Raw genomic sequence first — 22,239 nt, 5'->3', positions numbered from 1 at the left:
AACACTGCTATTAGCACATGCAAGACAACATAACTTCCAGGATTTTTGTTTCTCCACATAATTGTTTTCATTACTCATTGCTGCCATTCTCAAGCTTTTTGTAAAGCATTTTGTAAAAAAAAAAAAACAAAACTGTAAGAATTTGGCCAAGTCCTTTAATCCATTAATATTTCCCCTTGTAAAAAACCTCAAAAAGCCAAAAGTCCATTTTCTAAAGATAGTCCCTCACTCCGTTTATAATGCTTTGCTTCTTCATAACAATACATTCAATTAATTTTTTTGTTGTACTTGCCTGTCTTCCAGCACTTTGTGTCAATTTTATGCGGTTCTGTAATGAACTGCACTGTCTTCCACTGTCAGCTTAACACACAGAAAACCTACAAAGTGTCTTTAGAAAGCCCAAATTACCACCACTAATATTAAAGAATGATTTCTCAGTCACTTCATTAATTTACTGCATCCATATTATATTTAAAAACAACATGATTTCAGAATTCCTGAGTGCCGGCGGTAACTGCATCAACCCGCTGTATTCATGGGAGAGACCAGTCGTATCCGCCATTTTATAGTATTATTATCAAGGTATATTTTACCCTTTAGCAAGCCCCGACAGCATCCACAACCTGCACCACCACAACCTGCAAATTCACCAAATGCATTTGTTTTCACGAATATTTCTGAGTGGCTCCAGGCACAAGCAGGGTGAGGAGTGACAATAAAGTGAAAACCATTTCCCTTTCCAGTGCTGAATTCAAAAAAAGAGCCCTACCGTTCAGTAGAAGCAGCAAGAGGCACGACGTTCAAGAGATCCATGAAGGACCCTCACATTACACGCAGCTGGTGTCAATACTGCAGACCTGAACTGAAGCAGGGCAGAAAGGGTTCCGGACCAAGAAAACTCTCAGATTTGTTTAGATCCACCTAAATAGCAAACCTCACGGCTGTGTATATTCCAAAAGCGACTTCATTGTAGGTCATGAGTTCCAGCTCAACCCTTGGAGGAGGGTCTGCTCGTCACTGCCCCCCAGACCAGTGGTCAGCCTCCACCCCTGCCCACCCACATTCATCTTCCTTGAAGGAGCACTGGATGGACACCTTCAGCCAGTGATGAAGTCAACCGCAAAAAATGAATACTGGAAGCAAGCGCTGGAAGCGGCTCCTGCCTCACAGCCACTGACCCGCAGGCTGCCCACGCTCGGCCAGACTTCACTCCTGGCCAGGGAGTAACTTTGGAGAGAACAAAAATTGGTTTGCTTTGAAAAAAAACAGTAGCCAGTATATACTACTAGAGATAATTCAAATGGAAAAGACGCATTACGCCACTCACCAGTGAAACGACATCACAACCAATAAACAGGCTGGTTTTTAAAGAACTGGCTGGTAAGGAAGCAGAATTTTTGAGAACTGCCATCTTCAGAAGATAACAAACTACAACCAAAACCAAAAAGTAACTCAAAGACCACTCCTCCCTACCCTTCCCAAAAGAAAATCTGGAAACTGTGAGCACTGAGATTAGCAACACTCAGAAATTTATTTGCCAAATAATGCTGCAAACTAGGTTTAGTTGGAAAAAACACATTAGTAATATGAAAAACAATACAGTTATGATTCCTAAAGCTAGGTCTATTGCATTTCATATGGAGCAAACTCTCTGTAAGAAAAAAATCTTCCAATACCAGGTAGGGTCCTCGTGGCCAAAGGCAGCAACTCCAGTATGTCTCAGGACTGAAGTTCATGAACTATAGCCAAGGTGGACCCACAGAAGTTTCTGCACAGTTCTGAAACTGCAGTTAATCCCTCCTACGAGGTTACCAAGTTTAAAGGCATTTTATACACTATTCTTAACAACTAATGAAATGGCAAAAGTAGTCTTCCTCCTTCACTGTGAGGCGCTACGTACTTCTCGTCTTCACATTTCCAGTACCTAAAGGGCTGTGCTGCTTTGAACATAGACCTCCTCTTCACAGTGACAGCTTCCAGAATGCAGCTTCAAAGGATAGCTTTTTCAAAATATCTGAGAATCAGAATTTCTTACTATTTGTCATAACTCTTTGGGAAGTGAAAGCATTTTTGGAATGTGATAGTTGCCTCAAATCTTTCTACCACCCCTCAGATAACCACCTGCTTTTCTTTCTACATTAGTTTCGAGGGACTGGGTTGGTGTGCAGCACTGGTCAGAAGTGCTCCAGCGGGACTCTCGGATACTATTACGGGAACAGAAAGACCTGGGTAAGTTACGTGTAACTCCCCTTCTCGCAGGAAATCTTCACAGATGTTCAGACCAAAAGAGTTCACAGGACATGAACGACACGTGCCGTGCTCATTACAGGTCACAAAGCACTTCCAAAAAACCCCTCAAACTTAACACCTACAGCAAAAGGCCAAAAGCCACAGTTATGAAGGCAACGAGACATCGGACCCAGGAAGCACCCTCACATACCTGCCCAATTTTCTCCTATTCCCAAATGCTCCTAAGAAGCAGGCTAGTGCCCGTATTACACAGAAGATCAACAACATAAATTACATCTGTAAGAACTGGTAACTGGAGAAAAATACTTTCTTGACCTCAAATCTGATAATCGGTTTAGCCCCAAGTGCACAAGCAGGAAACATCCAAGCGGGCATGTGAGAAGGTCTAATCCCACCACGAGGACAGGGCACGGTGCCCAGCACTACCTCCAACCATGGCCATGACTTCATTTTCAACCTCCAGGACTTACTATTTATTCTCCCCAGAATTTATCTAATTCCAACTTGCAATGCTAACAACAACGAATAGACGATGGGTTGCCTTGATCCTTTTCTCTGCAGTATTCCTCTTGCTTGACAGACTACAGACTTTAGAGTTAAGTAGTAAATAAATATATCTGAGTGCGAAAATGAAAAAAAATACAAAAAAGCAATTTGGAAGAGAAAACATAGTATACAGTGTAAGATTATAAACAGAGGAGGGGACACTTCAGGGTAAAAAGAATAAAAGTCAAGTGCATCACAGAGACTAATATCAACAGTATTTAAATGAAAGCTTTAGAAAGTAATATAATTTTATTGACGTCAAAACAAGCCAAGCTAGCTATTCCTGTTTTAATGTTTTTGTTAACTTTTTCATTATTAAAGAGCGATAAACCCTCCCTCCTAGGTATCTGGCACAGAATATTTCAAAGCCATAATTGCTATTCTGCAGGAGAAGAGGGTTCTGTGAAAAACACATTAACAAAACTTAACATTGCAAACTGCTCCGAGCAGAGGGATGTTAACAATGGTGAATACACGGCACATGGGACAGTCTGCTCGATAACACTCATCAGAAACGTTTTCGGTTCAGTTTTTGCATATACCTGGAAAGACAAAGTTACGCAGTCAATACTAACTCCTCTAAACTTGTGTGGTTCAAGTTCAACACTGAATTCCACCCTCTGGGTATTTACTTAGATCTCTTCAATGCTCACAGCTGCCACTAGAGTCGAGAGGACCCATGGGTGCTCAACACGTTCAAAAACGAATCCAACTTGAGTCTTCCACCTTCAGGACCCCAACGAGCAATCTCGCCGCCACATCCCAGTCAGTAAAAATTCACATTATGACAGATTAAAAACAGTCCTGTACTCAATTCACACTTCAGCTAAGCATTTCTCAAACATTTAAATGGAGTAACACTAAGGATCAAAGGCAGCTATGAATGAAAGACATGAAAATTTATATCCAAGAGTGCTAACTGGTGTCTGTCATAACAAGGAGGGTCACGTAACAAGAGCTTCACTGTAATGACCAATTCCTTCAAGAGAAGATGACAAACAGCCATCAAGTGGTAATTACTGCCCACGACAGCTCCCACTGACCTGAACTGAGTGAGAAGCAATGGCCATGGAGGGAAGATCTATCTTTAAAAATATATGTGTGAAAAATACATCTAAAAAAAAACAATTACATTTCTGGCTTGCAGCAGCATTGACAGATCATGAAGCAAACAACCAAAATAACTATAAAGTGCATTCCACCCCTGTGATTACAAAACAAGGCTTGAACTACACTGCATACTCCTATGTAAGCTGGCAGATAACTCTCTCTCAGGGTACTTTACGTAGAGTGACATCAAAAGATGTTATGACAGATAAAATGTTTGATTGGCGCAAACAACAAGGCTTTAATTAAAGGAAAAGACAAAATTCAGAGGAATAAAGCATGAAACTGATCTGCTTATATTTTGTCTGATCAACTGTATTCTGAGTCACCATTTAAAATATTTAAAAGCCTGAAGATTAACTTCCAATTTTTTTTTTTTTTAACTGTAATAAGTTTTGCTTAATTTTGAAAATCCCGTTCTCAGCATGACAGATTTTCAGCTTGGAGAGCTCTAAGCTAAATGAAGCATTAGGAATATTTACACCAGCTAACGTCAGGCCTCCCCATCACGCTTGAACCGAGAATCAAGGCTCACTGTTTTGGCAAAGGAGTTACGCAGCCTCTTAAGTTAGAAAAACCTTTGCTACAATGCACAAGCAAGATAAGGAGCACAGTTACTCAAGTATCAAAAGATTTATGACTAAAACCTAGCCAGTGCAAGTCAACCTCATGGTTAACACTAATACAGCATCCCGATGCTCTTCATCTATGCACAGATTAATTTGATTTTTTTTTTCCTAATAAATTTCAACTGAAGAGGCACAGCTAAGCTTCTCTATTGCAACCAAATACTCTCATTCCTTATCATTTAGAAGAATGCTATTTATAATGCGCTTTCTCCTTAAGGGATACATCTGTGGTAGAGGTAACTTAAGAGACATTGCAGAAGAGATACCAAAGTCAATGGAGCTCAGGAAAGATGCTGCTTCCTGAGCTGCAAACATGCTGCCTTTCCTCAGAAGGAATATAGGAGTTAGCTTGAGAAGACCCTTGAGAAGATAAAGGGGGCAGTTGCTCTCTTATGTCTCTGGCACGAGATATGCCCCTCCCAGACACCTGCATCTGACCAACGTTTTCTAGTTATAAGGTTAGCCTGCAGAAGGGAATGACCATAACATTTTCTCAAAGTTGTGGACAAAGAAATAAAGAGCTTTATTTTCCAGTTCTAAGCATCGTTAACTATGACTGATTTAATCTAGAGCTGTGGGGAGCCTATTATATTTGCAAAATCACACCTATAGACCATATTTCCTTGACAACCATGTTATGGGTACAATTGCGCCAGCTTCCAAACAGACCATTTCAGGTGCAGTCTTATATCTAACCTGCTTATAAAAACTGAGGTAAACCAAAACTGTTCATGACAGGGAAAGCACCTGGTAATTTTAGGGGACGTGCTGCTGATGCATAAAGAACAGTTGTGGCTCTTGAGATCTCTGTTGAACAAGGCCAGCAGCATACAGATTTGGTATGTCTATTAGTTAGTCATGGTGGTGTAGCTGACATGAAGGCTGAGGAGCATCCAGCAAGCGTATCGGTGAACTTTGGGTTTCAGCTCCGAGATGTAACAAGCAGAACTAGGATGGCAAAAGAGAAAACATGAAGTCACAGTGACAAAACCATCCTGAAGCCACGTTTCATTCCCATGCTGCAGGACAGAAAGTTTCAGCACCACCAAAGATATTCTTCCTCATCAGCTGTGCTTTCAGCCAAGCAACTCTCCGGGTAAAGGCTCTGCCTGCTCCCCTCCTCCTCCCACCGCAACCACAAAGCACATCTACACAAAAGTACTGAAGTGCCAAAAGCAAAGGATTAGTGTGGGCATAGAAAGAGCAATTTTTTCAACTCTAGGAGTTGATAAAGAAAGGAACAATGAACAGGGCATTACAGTAATTGCACTAAAAACCCATTTACTGCTAAAGAACGCAAAACAAACACCTCTACTGAACTGCACTCATTAATCTGCGCGCATTAGAAAAATGAGGAGTGCAACAGTAGAAGAATTAGAGAGAGGTGACGGGGGGGGCAAACAAAGGTAACATCAATATATAGTGAAAAAGCTTTTCTCTTGACTGCATGAAAGCTGAGATATCTTAGGATACCATAAAAATGTTAGAGGAATATTCCTTGGAATTACTTTGCATTAAAGGCTGTATTAATCGTTCCACACTCCTAAGAGAAAGCAAACTACATTTAACACCTTATCAGCTTTATTCTACACTGTCTTTTAAAAAAATCCCCAAATCATACTTATGCTTTTTCCATAAAAGCAGACTGAAACTGCAGAGGTAAAAGCAAAGTCTCTTGCAAATTCTCTAGTATTAAAAATAAAAGAAACATGAAGGTTTTACCCCTGTTTTCTCTGAAAGGAAAGTGGTTGCTTTCAGTATTGGGGAGACTCCTTAGTCCTCTCTTACTCACCCAGACAAGTTTCCAAGTTTTACAGCTGAGGCTAATGGAGAAGGAAGAATTAAAAAGAAGTGTGTAAGTCAGGAGTTGCACCTAAGGTTTGTTAAAGACTATTATTTCATGCATGTATTAACCAAGGGTGGGTCTTCCTGCCTTACTGAAGTCACCTTGTGTTTTGTCATTCCTGGTCTCATCAAGCTTGGTTCACAGTTCTTTCTCAATGTTCTTGTTATTCTGTCATCCAAACATTCACAAAGGATGAATTTCCTAAAAGAAGAGTAGCCTGAAGAAACTCTTAGACTTGAACAGTTACCACCCAGCTAACGAAGAAAATACAGCTCGTGGTTCCTCCTCCCCAGTAACGCACTGTATCTTATTCATTAAATCCATGAACATGGCTTTTATCACAGGTATCTCTCCAGCAGGATCAGACTAAATCCAGCAAGTTTAAGTGCATAGTAAGGATTTATTCTTGTTTTCCCTTATAAAGGGGAGACCATTCCTTTCCCCCCTCCTCCACATGAGCAGCAAATTCCTGAAACACACCTTGGTTCATCTGGAAACTGTATTCCCACACAAGCCCAGGAGCACTGCCTCTCCTCCATGAGCTACACAGGACATCTGGCAAGGGTGAGAGAATCCTGAACCTGGACTCTGGCACGCCTCAAACTGAAATCCCTGCGATGACAGCCTGCCTTCCCTCTTCCAAAGTGAGGACAAAACGCTCAAGAGGGAACTAGTAAATGTACACAGGAATAAATCCTGCATTTAGAGGAGAACCTAAGCACAGGTGCGGCACCGACTGTTCGTTCAGCACAGCTTAGAAAGAGCGAAGGGCCACCCAGGCCTCTATAAACATAACTAGACACGTTCAGGTTTTGTAACAGATGGCAACACAGGGGAGCAACATGTTTTGCAACACATCTGGTGTCTTATCGCTACCCAACATGAATTAATAAGCTGAGGAAACTTCAAAAATCCAGAGCAATCCCCAAACTTCAGTCATGTTGCCTTGCAGAAGCGTAACCACCCTGTTGCTGAATCCTGCAGGCAGAGCTCAAGTAGGACAGAACAAGATGCACACTTGTCCTTTCTGCACTAATTAAAAAACAAATAAATAAAGAGTTCTAGACCTATGCAAGATTTCCAAGAACCAAGTTCAGGTTCTTGCTTTTCCTCCTCCCTCCTTTTAAGCCAGATACTTTCTTTTTAGGGAGCTAATGAAGTAAGATGCCAACTCACTCTTTTAACAGCTTTCTCCCTCCTCCCTCTTGCTACTTAATCTGTATTCAGAGTACTTCACCACTAAGTACTGAGGGTATAAAGCTGAAACCAGTGTTAAAAAAAAAAAAGATATCATTGACTATAACAGCATTAATAATGTGCCATAATGCATAGCTAACAAGAAGCACAATCAAGAACATCCAAATCGATTTTTAATATTAAAAAGTCCATTAACTGAAACACATTGTATGCAAGAAGGAATCACACCACCCCGAGCTCTTAACACTGGCTTTTGTAGAAAAAGCAAGATGCTGATTTAGACAAACAGAAAACATTATCTAGAGGCAGATGTCTTGGCATCTGTCTTGTGGTAACGCAGAATCACAAAGTGAGTGAGTTTTGATGCTCCCTTGAATTTCCTACATTTCACTGGGGACACTAAGAAGTGATAACTTGGCTCTTGCCATGGTGGGCCTACAGGCAACGTTCTCAAAGGCGGCAAAGACAGTGTTTGAGCACGCACTATGCTTACCATCATGTATCTGAAGAAAGGACTGCTGCGCTTTTAATTAATTGAAATTCAAAACAGCCTCTACCTGAAGTCTTTGCAAAATTTGCAAAACCTTCATTATTGCTACGCATAAAACGCATCAAGGTATCTGCTGGGCATGAGAAGGAAGGAAGGAAAAGAGTTAAACGCTGGAGGGGAGGAGGAACTAGCTCAGCTTACGGTCAATGCTGGCAGAGGATCAAGTGTGTATGAAATGGTCGTGAGTCAACGTCAGGCCGTATCATTAGACAGAGGTTCCCCAAGAGATAAGTGACCAAAGCTGGCAGCGCTGCAGCTCCACACCCACTCCTGGCTGATGTGCCTCCAGCGGCACGTCCCTGCCCCTTCCCTTGCACCAGCGCTGCCGCCCACCTCATCCCTCCACCAACAGTCCCAAGGAGTTCAGCTTGCTCAAAAACCTCAGTGATTTTTTCTGCAACGACTCCGTAAATAACTCGGAGCAATCGGGGAAAACCAGCAGTGGCAGAGCAGCGAAGGCAGCAGCGTGTGACCAAGCACGGGAGGGCAAAGCATCAACATCAGCCGACACCGACTACAGCCTTAGGAGAAGGTCCCAAATAGAGCAATGCAGTTCAAAACTGTCCTGCCAAACACAGAAGCAGGTGAAAACATCCCCAAACGCAACAAGCTCAATCTTAAAACCAGCTTATGAAAGGGACTATATTAGAGTCACGTGCATAATGCAGGCAAACCCTTAAGTCCTTCCCAATCCACTGCTCCAGGCTAAACCAGCACAAATTATGGTCAAAGTCTGCACAGTTTCCAATCACACATTTCCAATTTGATGCTAAAGTAGGGCATATAGCTTCCCAAGTGATTGGGAGCAGCACTTCTTATACAGGTTGGGTAGAAGACTGGTCGTGGATGACGGACGTGGATGAGCCAGTTCCTCAGGACCTTCATCCTTCACAGGATGAAGCACAACCTTTATGAAAACACCTTTTTCAGCTTTTCACTGCTGCTACGCAAAAGCCAGCAAGAATGGAGACCAGTTATATCTGCATGAGGATTTTAACTAAAAAGATCCACGCTGCGGTCATGTTAGCTCCAACTGAAGATGCCTCATGCATCAGTCCCCTGCTTCTTCAAGCTCTTCCCTTGCCGTTGCAGGTCTCTATTGCACCGAACATAATTTTGCAAAGAGGGTGTCTTTTACTAAGCATTTCTATAGCAGTGAGCTTAATGTCACAGTTATATTTTAATAGTCATTTCAATGACTATAAAAATCAAGTTCAACACAATAAAACTGCTATCATACTACTGTGGAAATAGTTAGCAAAAAAATGGCCGCTGCAAGACACTATTCACTGCAATATAGAGCTGATAACGCAGAGCAAAAAGCCTAAAGCAAGGGGAAAATGGGGTGATGGGAAAAAGTTTACACTTCCTACTGTTCGTCCTCCTCAGCATTTCTACAAGGGAAAACAAAATCAAAATTCCTCCATTGCTTTCTCAGGAAAGCTTATGGAGTGGGGAACAGAGGAGAAGGAGTTTTAGGCTTTTTTACACATCAAACCTTACTCAATTTATTTTTACTTGCCATCACTTTGTCTCTTAGTCCTTCAAGCTGTCTCCAACAGCAAGAACTACAGAGAAAGAGCACAGATCCAGAGTCAAATAATCCCCAAGGAACTTGTTTTGCTTTCTTAGAAGTAACAGTCAGAGAGAAGAATTACCCAAGAGCCGCAGTTTGATCCACCAACACTTTCTCTTTTCCACAACAGCTAGGCTATTGCAGAAATTGGAAATACAACTTCAGGAAAAATATAATGTATCTTATACGAGAGTTAATGGAAAAACGTAACCATGGAAGCGAGTCAAACTGCACTGAATACATTAAACGATAAGAGCGGCATTTTGCAAAAACAGGGAAAAATTGTTTTTCTCCAAACCAGTAAGAAATCACATGCCTCGTGCTGCTTTCAGAAGAGCGACAGAGTTGGCTCGGCAGCTAGCCGTAACAAAGAGTCACTGTCCAGCTCGCTCCAGGCTGCCGAGTCAGTCTCTCATCATCAGCTCCCTTCACTAGCAATGGAGTTTCTTTACAGTGCTGTCAGAGGGAGCTCGTATCTGTACAAACTCCTTGTTTCCCACCTAAAGGGAATCCTTTGAAGCCATACTAATTTTTATGTTCATTCTGGAAGAAATATGGAGAAGGAAATGTAACTGATATGGTCTTACTAGTCTTTAAAGACCCAGCATCATATTTTACTCTCTCCATAAATCAAATATACAAACCTGTGGGAAGTGGGGAAAACCAGAGTAGAGGAATACCCAAAAGCTCTGCTTACAGACATTGAACTCCACATCTTTTTGTGCAATAGGAACCTAAATCTATAGTCGCACCACTTAACTTCATCACGAGTTAATTTGATCGTTCTAAAGCCCTTTCTAGTCTAATTAAAGTTGATCTAGCCCAATAATCCACCACAAACAAATGTGGGAAATTCCCAGATGAGAACTTTCTGCCAGCAGCCGTTGAGTCCTGTCCTACTGACCAATTTGGTGCCCCATTGCTAGCACACCCCTCAGCTTACTGAAATGCATCAAAGGCAACCCCCGTAACTACCACCCTTATTCCTCCGAGCCTCAAAATCACCCTTGTTAATTCAGAGTAGCTCAAGGCCATAACACCTTACTTCCTAAGCATAATCACCTGAAAAGAGTGTTATTTTAAAAACACCACTGACGGTCATGTATACTGACGCTAGTAGGGTGTTCAAGGTGCCACTAACCCAGCAGCAACTTGCTAACCTGTGCTATAAGAAAAAAACATCTTAACTATTCTTTCTTTTTCGCATGTTATCTTCCCAGCATCGTTGCAACTATTCACTGAAAAGAGGTGAAGCATTAGCACACAGCACATGCACGCTGGCAGCCCAGGGTGGCACCAGCCAACAGAGGAGGCAAGAGCCAGCTCCTGGCTACTGCCCCATTGGAAACAATGGCTTAAGGAGAACCATTTCCCTGTAATGATTTCCAAAGCAACACAGGAGATACTAAATCTGCTCAAATGTTTGTATTTGGCAAGCTCCAACCGGTAGCACAAGTTTGTGCTAAACTGGACAGCGTATCTGTCCTCCATAACCGCTTTCACCTTAAAACATTTGTTTTCCCCACTGTAAAAATACTCCATTAGTCTAATAACCAGTGGTTATTTCTTAATTATTCAACTCATTTCAGCACTTTCAGGGCCTCTACCTCAAAACAAAACCATTAAAAAAAACCAAACTAATGATAGCTAGAGCATTGTACACTCAGTTCAAGTCCCCATGTCCAGAAAAACAGCTCATTTTTAATACATCCTCATCCCATTCCAAAGCCTGCACACTGAGGACGGAGGGGTGTTGGAAAGGGTGGGACGGGGGACAGTATTTGTGTCATTTTCCTGTAGGAATCCAACTTACTCCTCTCAATTAGGAGCCTTCAGTGGTCTGAAAAAAAACAGTGTAAACTTTAAAAATGTTTCTTGGTCCATTAGTGTCCCAAGAGCAAGACTGTGTTGCTGCATGCAAAGGTAACAACAGAAACGCCTGTGATATGCAGATGCAATAAGAAAGGCAACACGATGGTAGAGCCCAAGGCTTCACTAATGTTCACCAATATTTCACTGTTTACTAAGTTTACTCAGTCATTTCTCAATGCTATCACTATCCTACCCATCTTATCAACAATTGAGCTGGTATTCAATTATTCTATTTCCCCTGTGCAAAACTACTTTGAATTTTCTACACTCCTTATGTAAATGTTATGGAAGCATCAAGACACTATTATACAAACATAATACACGAACTCCTAATCTTTGAGTTTATATCTTGGTGTAAGAACAGCTCCCAGATCAGCATGCTGCATTATAGATGGTATCGGGCCTGGACCGTAAAAGCTTACACAATATTTTAGATATTCAAGCCCTAATAGTGTTAAAACATCTTCCAGTGTTCAGCCAAGAACACGTTCACCTTCGTGCACTCTAACTGCAGAAACCAGCAACTGTTACATTAAGCCCAAACTGTACTTTCTGTATTTAAAGCACAAATCTGAACCAGTTACATCACTCAGTTATGACAGTTCAGTAAATAAGAGGCCTCTTTTGCAGCAAAAGTTATTGATAAAAATCTGTTACTAAATCATTTCAAGAATGCATTCAACTAGAAAAATCAAACACAAGCTGAACCCACACAAAACTTCTAAAAATGTAAACAGTACCATAACTGAGTAATTCTCTCAAGTCTTTATTAAAATGTGCTTATCTGGCTATATTCAGTCCACTGCTTTATTTTTTAGGAATAAGAATTCCCACGCCACAGAGCTTGAAGTGAGATACTTTAGGCACTCCTCGAAGACTTACTTGCTTCTTGAAAAAGGGGGGGGGGGTTCCCCAAATAAAACCTTGCTAATGGGATGCTCTTCCCATTATGCAGGCAGCATCCGCTGACTAAATGAGTAACTCCCCATCGATGTTGCAGGCACGATTGCAAGGTGGTGCTGGTTTAACGAAGGCTTTGCTATAATCGCATTAAGACTTGAACTTGTGCTACCTGCATCAACATCCCAGTAGCGTGATTCAGCAGGAGAGAGACCAGATCAGACCAGAGTCCAAAGTCCAGTTCCCATAATCAGCATTTGAGAGACACACCGAGACCTTACAGCAGGCAAGCCTGTATTAGCCAATTCTGTATTCTGTATTAGCACTAAAAAAAATTCCCTCATCTGTCAGCACCTTATCAGCCCTGGATGATCAGCCCAGGACAGTAATGCTTAGCATTAAAGCAATCCAATCTAATTTAACTGCAGATGTCCGTATTAACCAGATAAACATCTAATGCTTTTTTTAATCCTTTCAGACTCTTAGTTACAGTGAAACACTCAAGAACAAAACCAACAAATAAAAGTAAACAAAGCGTAATATAATAAATACCAAAAGAATATTTGGCCTTCCATCAAAAGTTTGGGGTTGCTGTTTTGTCCCACTTGACTCACGCACTATGGGAACTACTGCCTAAGAAATACCGCTGCACCACAAAAATATCTGTTCTCATCTCCAGCCACTTGTGAGCAAGAACAACTGTTTTCTCATCAGAAGAGCTCAATAACTGAAAACTCTGGGAAAGGGATCTTTATCTACTGCTTCAATCCCTCCCAGTGCTTTGTCATATGTCACTAAATTAATTTTAAAAAGGAGTCAACGCCAGCTGCTGTGTTTGTGAGCAAGTCCCAGCCTTAGAGGAATTCTGAGTTGCTCCTCTGCATACTGCTGCCCATCTTGTGGGAAGTCCACAAGAAAAAGGTTGTGTTCATTATGCCCAACCGTTAGCGAGCAGCATCAGAAGAGACACAAAAAAAGTGCAGAACAGACTTGACCAAGGTGACACAGAGGTGGAAGACAGATTGTCAACAGCTAGAGGCATTGCTCTGACAGGCTGTCAAGGAAGGAGGCAAAGTTAGATACTGCCAAAGGCATACCTTCTACAGAGTAATGCTGATTTGAAATGGAAGCCCAAATACCTCCAAAGCTAAACTAAAAAAAAAAAACAAAACAAAACACCACAAACCACTTTTTTTTAAACCATCTTACTGAAAACACTATCAGTAGAACCACTGTTTTAGTTACACCACTCAACCTTTACACCAGAAACTTCAGAGATCAATCCACAGAAGGAAGAAAAAAAAAAACAAAGAAAAAAAAAAACCCACCCCAAACCAAAACCACAACAACACACGACACACCAACCTGAGATGGGAGGGGAAAAAAAAAAAAAAGTCTCTCAAGTCTACTCCACCTAAGATTCTTGCTCAAAGAAGCAACGGGAAGGCTATAGATTGATGGAGACACAAACAACACCTAGTCGCGATAAGAAAAAATAACAGGCAAGAGTCAGACAGTACAACAGCACGAGGCGGTTGAGGCACTGGGCAACATCACCATTACCTCATATTAGAAAGAGCATACTATAGGCTTGAGTATAAGCATTATTTTCTATATATTTGAGCTACAAATGAGCCATAGATGTTCTGATACAAAACAGCGAAAATGTTAACATGCTCCCATGCAACCCCAAAGCAGCAGGAAAAAATAAAGAAACCAAGAGGACAAGCTTTTCAAACCCAGGCTGTATTGCAAGGCAGAAGCAAGGACAGAGAAAATCACAGCTGACCGTACTACAACAGTTTCCATAGCAGTTAAGGAGGAAATAAGCATGGGGTCGGTCACACCCGCAGCTGGTCCCTTCTTCAGATTCACTGACCAACACGACATCCATGCAAGTCAAACAAAAGCTGACAAACAAACCCTCTTTTAGCTCTTTCCATTACTTAAAAAACAATAATTGAAGTAAAAACTCCACTTCTTGCCATCTTGATGTTAGTTTTTATTCATATGCTCTTATTTTCAGGAGAATAACCTTATATTTAGTCAAGAGCAACTTGAAAGGTTCCCACAGACCCATATCTATAACTCTCCTGACCCAAGTGACACACTTAGTCCTATCTCTACTTGGTCATTAAAACTGTAGTGCAACCCCTCCTTTAGAGGACAGTATTTATAGGACATTCCAAATCACCGCCTTGATAATCTGCAGTCATTTCAGGGTCGTGATTTGTTCACTGAAGTCATATGCACAGCAGATTTTTTTGAAAGCAAGCGTCCTTTTATATTGCTCCCCATCTGCATCAAGACTTGGAAAGTCAAATTATCATCAGCTACTTCCATCTGGCTGAACATTGAGATATTTCCTGTTTCAGGATCCACTACAGGAATACTTTTTACATTACCAGTTGCTTTCATTTCACTTCATTTCTGATACGCAGCCTTCGCTACAAATACTATACACACACTATGCTGAAGCAAAAGCAACTCCTCAATAAAAGCACCCAACTACATTCACTGAACCATTCCCTAGGGCTAACATTTTTTCCTGCAGACCAGCTGGCACAATTAGGAGGACATTAAAGGCTAAAGCATCAGCTGGGAGGCAGGCAGGCAGGTATGCCCCTGGAGACGCAGGTAACAGTGGAGCTTTCCATGATCCTGTGTCCCTGCCCCCTTCCAACAACTCCCTTTAGTCTTATGCAGGGACCACAGGCACCACCAGCTCCAGGGTTTGCCATCTTATTTCTTCTTAATTTTTTTTTTTTTTTTTATTCCATGTATGGAAATTAGGAAAGCCCTCTTCTACTAACACAGCACAGTTGAAGGTCCTTGCACCTTAGGTTTGGGTACGGTCCGGCGTCATTAACTCAGCATCGGTTACTTCCTCCTGGGACCCACAGGCTATTCAGCTACGTTCCCTAAACACATGTTATTTTATTACATTCAACTTCAAATTGAGTGATGTCAGTACTTCCGTGCTTTGTTCAGAGCAGAAGGCAGCAGGCAGAGCAAACACAAACACCCAAAGGCATCTGGATGCTTGAAGAGGCTCTCAGGCACTTCTCGGTTCGCCTGCTCTCCCAAATCCCAAGCGCCCACCCGCACTATCGGACGTACGTTTTCAAAGCTGCTCAGGAGCTGTGCTTCCAGGAACCTCTGGCCATCGGTTAGGAACTCACCATGTCAAGCCACGAGGTTCCTCCACGAGGAAGACAATTCTCCACGTTGCCACCAACGATGCCCTCCACACACGGAACTCCTCAGGGACTCCTGCTTTACTACAGGATGCTCCCGAAACCCCTGCACCTAGCTCAGCTTGGGAGCTGCTCGAGCAGGTTTTCAACCTCAATATTGGTTCATTTGTGTAGTAGAAACGTTAAAGTGACACAGCTACTACAACAGTAGAGATGTACAGAACTGAGGCCCTTCAGAAACCAAGTGCCTACAAGCATATATACTGATTATGTACACTTTTACTTCCATCTGTGTTCATAAATTACACAGCAAATCCTGTATCACTTACTTGCTGGTATTTTCTACTGGGTAACAGAAAGACATTTTGCTACTCCAACACCTTTTGGTAAAATCAGCCACCACAAACCTCTGACAACATGCTATAAAAAGGTTAGCGCTAACATAATATAAACAGTACCGTAAATAAAGCAGCAGTGCTAAAAAAAATTATTAAAAAAAAATTCAAGTATCATGGCCAATAGTTACTTCAGTTATTCATCCATCTGTTTGTTTTGTTATGTATATGGATACATGATTACACATAATAGTTGTCAATGTAATTATTTCAGTTTAGTTACAAAGCTATATGGAGCGGAAAAATATTTCCAGAGATATTTCATGTTTTGCTGATGAAACTGAAATTCAGCAACTGCTGCTTCTTGTGTTACAAGTCTTTACATCAGAAATCAGATTTAATGCACAAATTACATAAACACGGAAAGATAAATAATACCATAAATATATAAATGTTTTCACAACTACAGACTGAAAATGTAGATAAACTTTCAGAATTACAAGAATTATCTCTTTTTGAACATTCTTTTTGTTTAGATAGAGCATGATTTTGATTTTGCCCTCAAGCTAAAGGAGGAAAGTATTCCAGTAACTCATTAAGGAATTCATTAAAGCATTATTGAGAAAATGGCTATTGTCAGAATAGCCTTGGGATCTACCACAGGCCAGAAAACAGAATTAAAAATGTTTTTAAGTCTACAAAAAAAAAAAAAAAATGCTAACTTTTCAGTGGTCCATCTCCCTGTCAAAGAAGACCCACGAAGAAGAACAGCCCATGTATTTCATAGAAACAGTGATCAGCCACCACTGAACGTTTTGTGAAAGTTTCACAACTGCAGCAGGTAGAAGAGGTAAGACTGACATCTTTAAAAGAGTAAATACTTTAAAACTGGATTAGCACTAGTTCCTCATTTGAGCTTCAATTCATTAATATAAATCAGCTTTCAGCTATTTATCTAAAGTTGGACACATCTACAGGTATTTAACAAGATGTATTGATTTCAGTCCTGAAGGACTACTAAAGGATTAGACAAAGCGTATCCTGCATGTGCTCTACAGCCAATACTGGACAGACTCCAGAAACAGAAATATTTCAAAGAAAAATTATTGCAACACTTATGCCTGTAGTTGCAAGCTGACAGAAGGGCTTCCTGGAGACATTGGTTTGACTTTTTAAGTTGCATCCAGTTTACTTTCCCCTTCCCCGAAAGCTTTGCCTACACAGAAAGGAAAATGCATTTATAATACAAAGAAAGCTGTGCCAAGTATGGCAAACAGTCTAAAATTAACATCGTATTAGTGCACCTAAATCAAGCATTTATGGCAATGACAGACAAAGAGGAAAACTGTAAAACCCACCTAGGGACTACCTGAAATTCAGGTGGAAATTCAGAAATGGTTTTTCCCCCTGAATTAATACCAACCCAAAAACCTTAAATCAGGACCTTGTCCTACTGTCACTTCCATACTTACATACAATGTAAAATGTAAAACCTTGTCTTGTGAAAATTCCCCCTCCCCTTTTATTCTCTAGGACCAAGTGTTAAATAAACAGCTGAAAAATCCCTAAACTGACTGAAAACTTACTCTGCAGAGTTAAATAAACGCTGTGTATCACGCCCGTAGGCAGCCAGCTACCTATAGGAAGTCAGTATGCACTCTATGAGAGGAAAAAAAAAAAAAGTACTTCTGGTAAACCTCTACAGGAATCATTTCCCGGAACAATCCCGGTTTGTAACGTTGTCACTGACCTGGATGAAAGCAAACGGGAGTCAACACTTGTTCCACTTACCTGGTATTTTTATCCCTCTCCAATCTGTTGCTTGCAACAAACATTTATTGACAGAGAGCAATAGCGACTGCTGAGTAAACTGAGCATACTCAAGCACATGCCTACGGTCAAATTAAGGTCATTCATTTAGGAAGAGGTACACTTCATCTACCAGTCCCTTACCACTGCTTCACGTGATGCCAGGGACAGGGGACTACAGATATGCATCCCCTCAGCAGGCAGGAAATTAAAAGGTATTGTCAGATATCACAAAATAAAACTCTAATCTGGGTGTACAGCAGGGTATGTTGTCTCTAGGAGACTGAATCTGCACGTGCTTTCTCAAAATGGTAATACACTGATAAATACATCAGCAAATACTGCATGGGCATTTTTACTCCATTGGTTTGGGACTTGCCAGAGCGCAGTCCTGCTGTCAGTAACAGCACAAAGGTAACTGTCCTGTCCTGCGAGATGGCTCCAAACCTTACTCACAACACAGCATCACTAAAATTCTTAAGATGCATTCCTAAAATGCATCACTAAGATACATCTTTTTCAATTTCCTTAAAAAGTTCTCTTCCCTACTTTAAGGCACAAATATGCAAGCACAAGATCATGAACTCTTTTAGTAAACAAGAGTCTTCACGTGCCGCCACCACCACTCATTGCAGCTATGGACTGTAAATCCAGGATTCCACAAAAGCCTTAAATCTGTCCTAAACCAGTGCAGTCCTCCCTCGAGCAGAAGCAGCAAAATAGTAGTGCTTGGCCATAGAAGCTCCTGTGCTTTCAACAGCACTGCTCTTACCAAATTCCTATCCCCCTTTCGAACACCCCTTACAAGAGCAGAACTCAGTTGCAAAACTTACATATCATGACCTTTGTATCACCACTCAGTCCACCGACTCGTTATAGCCCTCCCCTAGTAATAAATATATATATATATTTCTGCACACCTGGTTTGAAGATACTTCTATATATACCTTTTGAAAAGCTATCGCAATCTCAGAGAGGCACTAAAATACCCTAACTTTGAAATGTGGCCAAAGTGCATCCTGTTTCAAAGCATCTAAAATCAGGCTAGTTATTATTTGCCCTGTCGTGACACACAACAAAAACTCACCAGTAACAAGCAAAAACACAGGAACTCCCAACTGGTGTGGCTCACAGTAAAATTGGTTTAGTTTGTGGGTTGGGTTTTTTTGTTTGCTTGTTGTTGTTGTTGTTTAGACTAATGCACATGGAGACACACACCCTACACCATATGGAGTGCATCTGACCAGCTTGCATGATACTGGCTAAAGAACCACAGGTACCATCTCAAGTACTTATAGAATCAGAGAATCATTTCGGTTGGAAAAGACCTTCAAGATCATCGAGTCCAACCATTAACCATGCCCCCTAAACCATGTCCTGGAGCACCCTGTCCACTTAAGGGAAAGCTTGAGCGCACCTACATGTGCCATAGAAGTGCAACAATTGTACATACACAGCCACAGAAGTACAGACTATTTTTAAAATGCTAGCGTCCTTGACATATACATTATCTTCAACCTAATACATGCCATTAGGAAGCACCTACCCAGGCATCACATGCTGTCGTGAAGTAATAACACTCAACGCAGCTCCCCATACAGATATCCAGCCCTTTCTTCACCAAGGCTTTGAATTTAGGAAGCCGCCCAAAGCCAGGAGCACCTTGCCTGCCAGGCAGAGCCCACCTTGGCTTACTGATCACAGTAAGGGCACAACTATCCATGATTTCCAGTGACTCATTAGGAGTAGCAGAGGAAAGTAGAGTCAGCATCCTGAAAATTAACAGGATCTCAGGCAGCACAAGCCCTCTGGCCAGGAAGTTCTCCTCCTACATCCAACCACGCACAGACACACATGGTACTATTTTTCTATTTCCCCATTTATTAAAAGAAAAAAAAAACCAAACAGATTAAACTATCACAGTGGTGGTCTAATTACTCCATATCTGCACATACTTTTGAACACAAAGGCTTTTTAAATATGAAATTTGTAGTAACCATAGTAGCGCCAGTTTTACCTCTTACTGCAGTTTTAAGCCCAAAGGAAAAGGGTCAAATAAAAGTAGAAGTCAAGAGGATTTGGAAGGTACTAGAGCCACTTTATGTTATCTCAGAAGCGCTATTCAGGCTCACAGACTTCCTAAAGCAGCTCATTACATCTCCTCTCCACTGGCACAAGGAAGAACACCAAAATTACAATTTTTGCATCACACAAAGTAGGAAATGCGAAACTGAGCAGCCACACTCAGCAGCCGCTTGGGACACCAAGGCTATGCGGCAGACATAAGCAGCCTCCGGGGCTCTCCGAAAGCCTCTAATGTCCCTACTGAGGAAGCCGTACACCCACATGGCCATCTCAATGCGAAAACACGCCTCCCCACCAGCTCGGGGCAAGAGATGAAATACAGAGCTAGGCACTGAGACGAAGGAGAAGGATACGCAGCATTGGGAGAGGAGAAAAGCTACTTCAATTAAGCTGATGGTTTTCCTGTTTCAGATGGTTCCCCGTATGTTAATCTAATAACTGTATTATCCCATTATATCCACACCCATTCCTCATCCAACCTCCCCACACGCCGAGCGCTAAATTCTCTCAGGAAGCGGAGCTGAGTCACACTCACAACTGCCTGCTGAGATAATGCCTCTGCACTACGCGGCAGCACTCCTCATTTTAAGGCAGTAAGTTTAGTTTACACATATGCTGGACATCCAGCATCATCTTCGAGCCCCACCGTGCAAGGTGGAGTGGGTTGAGCAGGAGGAACGTTTCTTAACACACCTGTATCCTACCACAGTTTCAATATAGGTATGTCACAATAATTTATTCCTACTGCATCACAGCCAGCAAATCTTCAGGACTTGAGGTGTGAAGAAAGCTTAGCTGCGCACAGGCACACACTAGTCAAGAGGAGGAAAAGTGTATATATATTACATATACACTCGCATATTTTATATATACACATCTTATATATATACACACACACACTTCTGAGCTCTCACAACTGCAACATAAGCAATGTAACACATAACAATAGATACCTTCTTGTTATTTCTGCTTTAGTGAAACACACACACAAAGTATATTACATACACCTGTCACTAAGATGGCAGTTCAATTAACAATCCTATTTGGGCACAGGCAGGTGTTTCTGTTTCACCGTCAGACAATACCAATCCGATGTCAGTCTCCAGGACTGGTCACGGCAAATAGTTACGAAGAAAAATATTCATATGTTAGCATGTTCAGCTTAACAGTGCCTTCTCCATTTCTGTTTGGGACTATGTAACTGCTACATCAATTCTTCACAACCTGAAAGTTTCATAAGCAGCAAAAAATAAAACATCACAAGTCTCACAGTGTACAGAAGCACCTTTTTTTAACAACACAAAGACATGTAAAACACATGTAACCAAACAGAATATTCATCGTCCTCAGGAGGAAACCCAGCAACGTCAAAAAGCAGCTATCCCTCCCAAAACGGCATCTAACAGCATAGCACAGGCCAGTGAGTAGCAACATTCAATTAGTTCTAAATCCAATTTTATCTGCTTACAACACTACATCAACTTTCAACTCTCACACCCCTGCAGTTCAACAGAGAAATACTCTAATTTTGCTGGGGTTCATCCCTCTCAGCTAAAGAGAGAAAAAAAACCCAAAAAACCAAAAAACTATCCTAGAAAAACAAACCTATTATAAAACCATGACAAACTCCTCTCCAGAGCAGTGGACACAAACAAAAAACACCAGTTGAGCACACAATCTTGTCCTTTTTGAAATGGTGAAACAATTTTTTTTTTCTTAAATTACATTTAACTCTAATTCTCTTATTGCACATACGATTTCCCACACTGGATATACAAATATACTTAAAGTATATTTTAAAATACTTGCTTTATTCCACACTTCTTATTCTCTCACCCTTTCAAAATCACCTCCAAGACATCGACTCCTGGAAAGCCAGGTCTAGGCAATCGCCTCCGCCACAATAGCAGAATGAGTTCCTGCAAAAGAGGAACTTGCTTTCGAGTATCACTGGTTTCTAACACTAGTATATACTACGTGATGGTTTAGTCATTACTGTCTTCCAGAAATACCGTACCCATCCCACACCACGAAGCAGGTATGTGGAAAACTTAACGAGCAACTGCCATCTGTAGCATTTCTGCTTTCTTATATTTGTCCTGCATCCTCAGCGCTGACATTACTCACAGCTCTCACCCAGTGTAACTGGACAGATAGGATTTGCTAGTAATTTAAAAGTCATGCTCTCGTTTTCTAGGGATGTACACAGAGAATTTAAAATTAATTCCTAAAACTCACTTGGGCTCTACTTAGACCCAGAAACTCCCTTCTTCCTGCTCACGTTGTTTATACAAGGCTTAGCTGTGGCTACATATGAAAACTAAGTTGTTCTTCACAACC

At 41.3% G+C, this 22,239-nt stretch overlaps 1 protein-coding gene across 2 annotated transcripts in view; it reads right to left on the bottom strand.

The window, feature by feature from the left end:
* Positions 1-22,239, bottom strand: part of DOCK1 (dedicator of cytokinesis 1) — a 317,150-nt gene that overhangs the window by 293,698 nt on the left and 1,213 nt on the right. The gene's annotated exons all lie outside the window — the stretch shown is intronic.

This window comes from Harpia harpyja, chromosome 10, assembly GCF_026419915.1.
Source record: "Harpia harpyja isolate bHarHar1 chromosome 10, bHarHar1 primary haplotype, whole genome shotgun sequence".
NCBI classification, from domain to species: domain Eukaryota; kingdom Metazoa; phylum Chordata; class Aves; order Accipitriformes; family Accipitridae; genus Harpia; species Harpia harpyja.
This window is presented reverse-complemented; position numbering and strand designations above follow the sequence as displayed.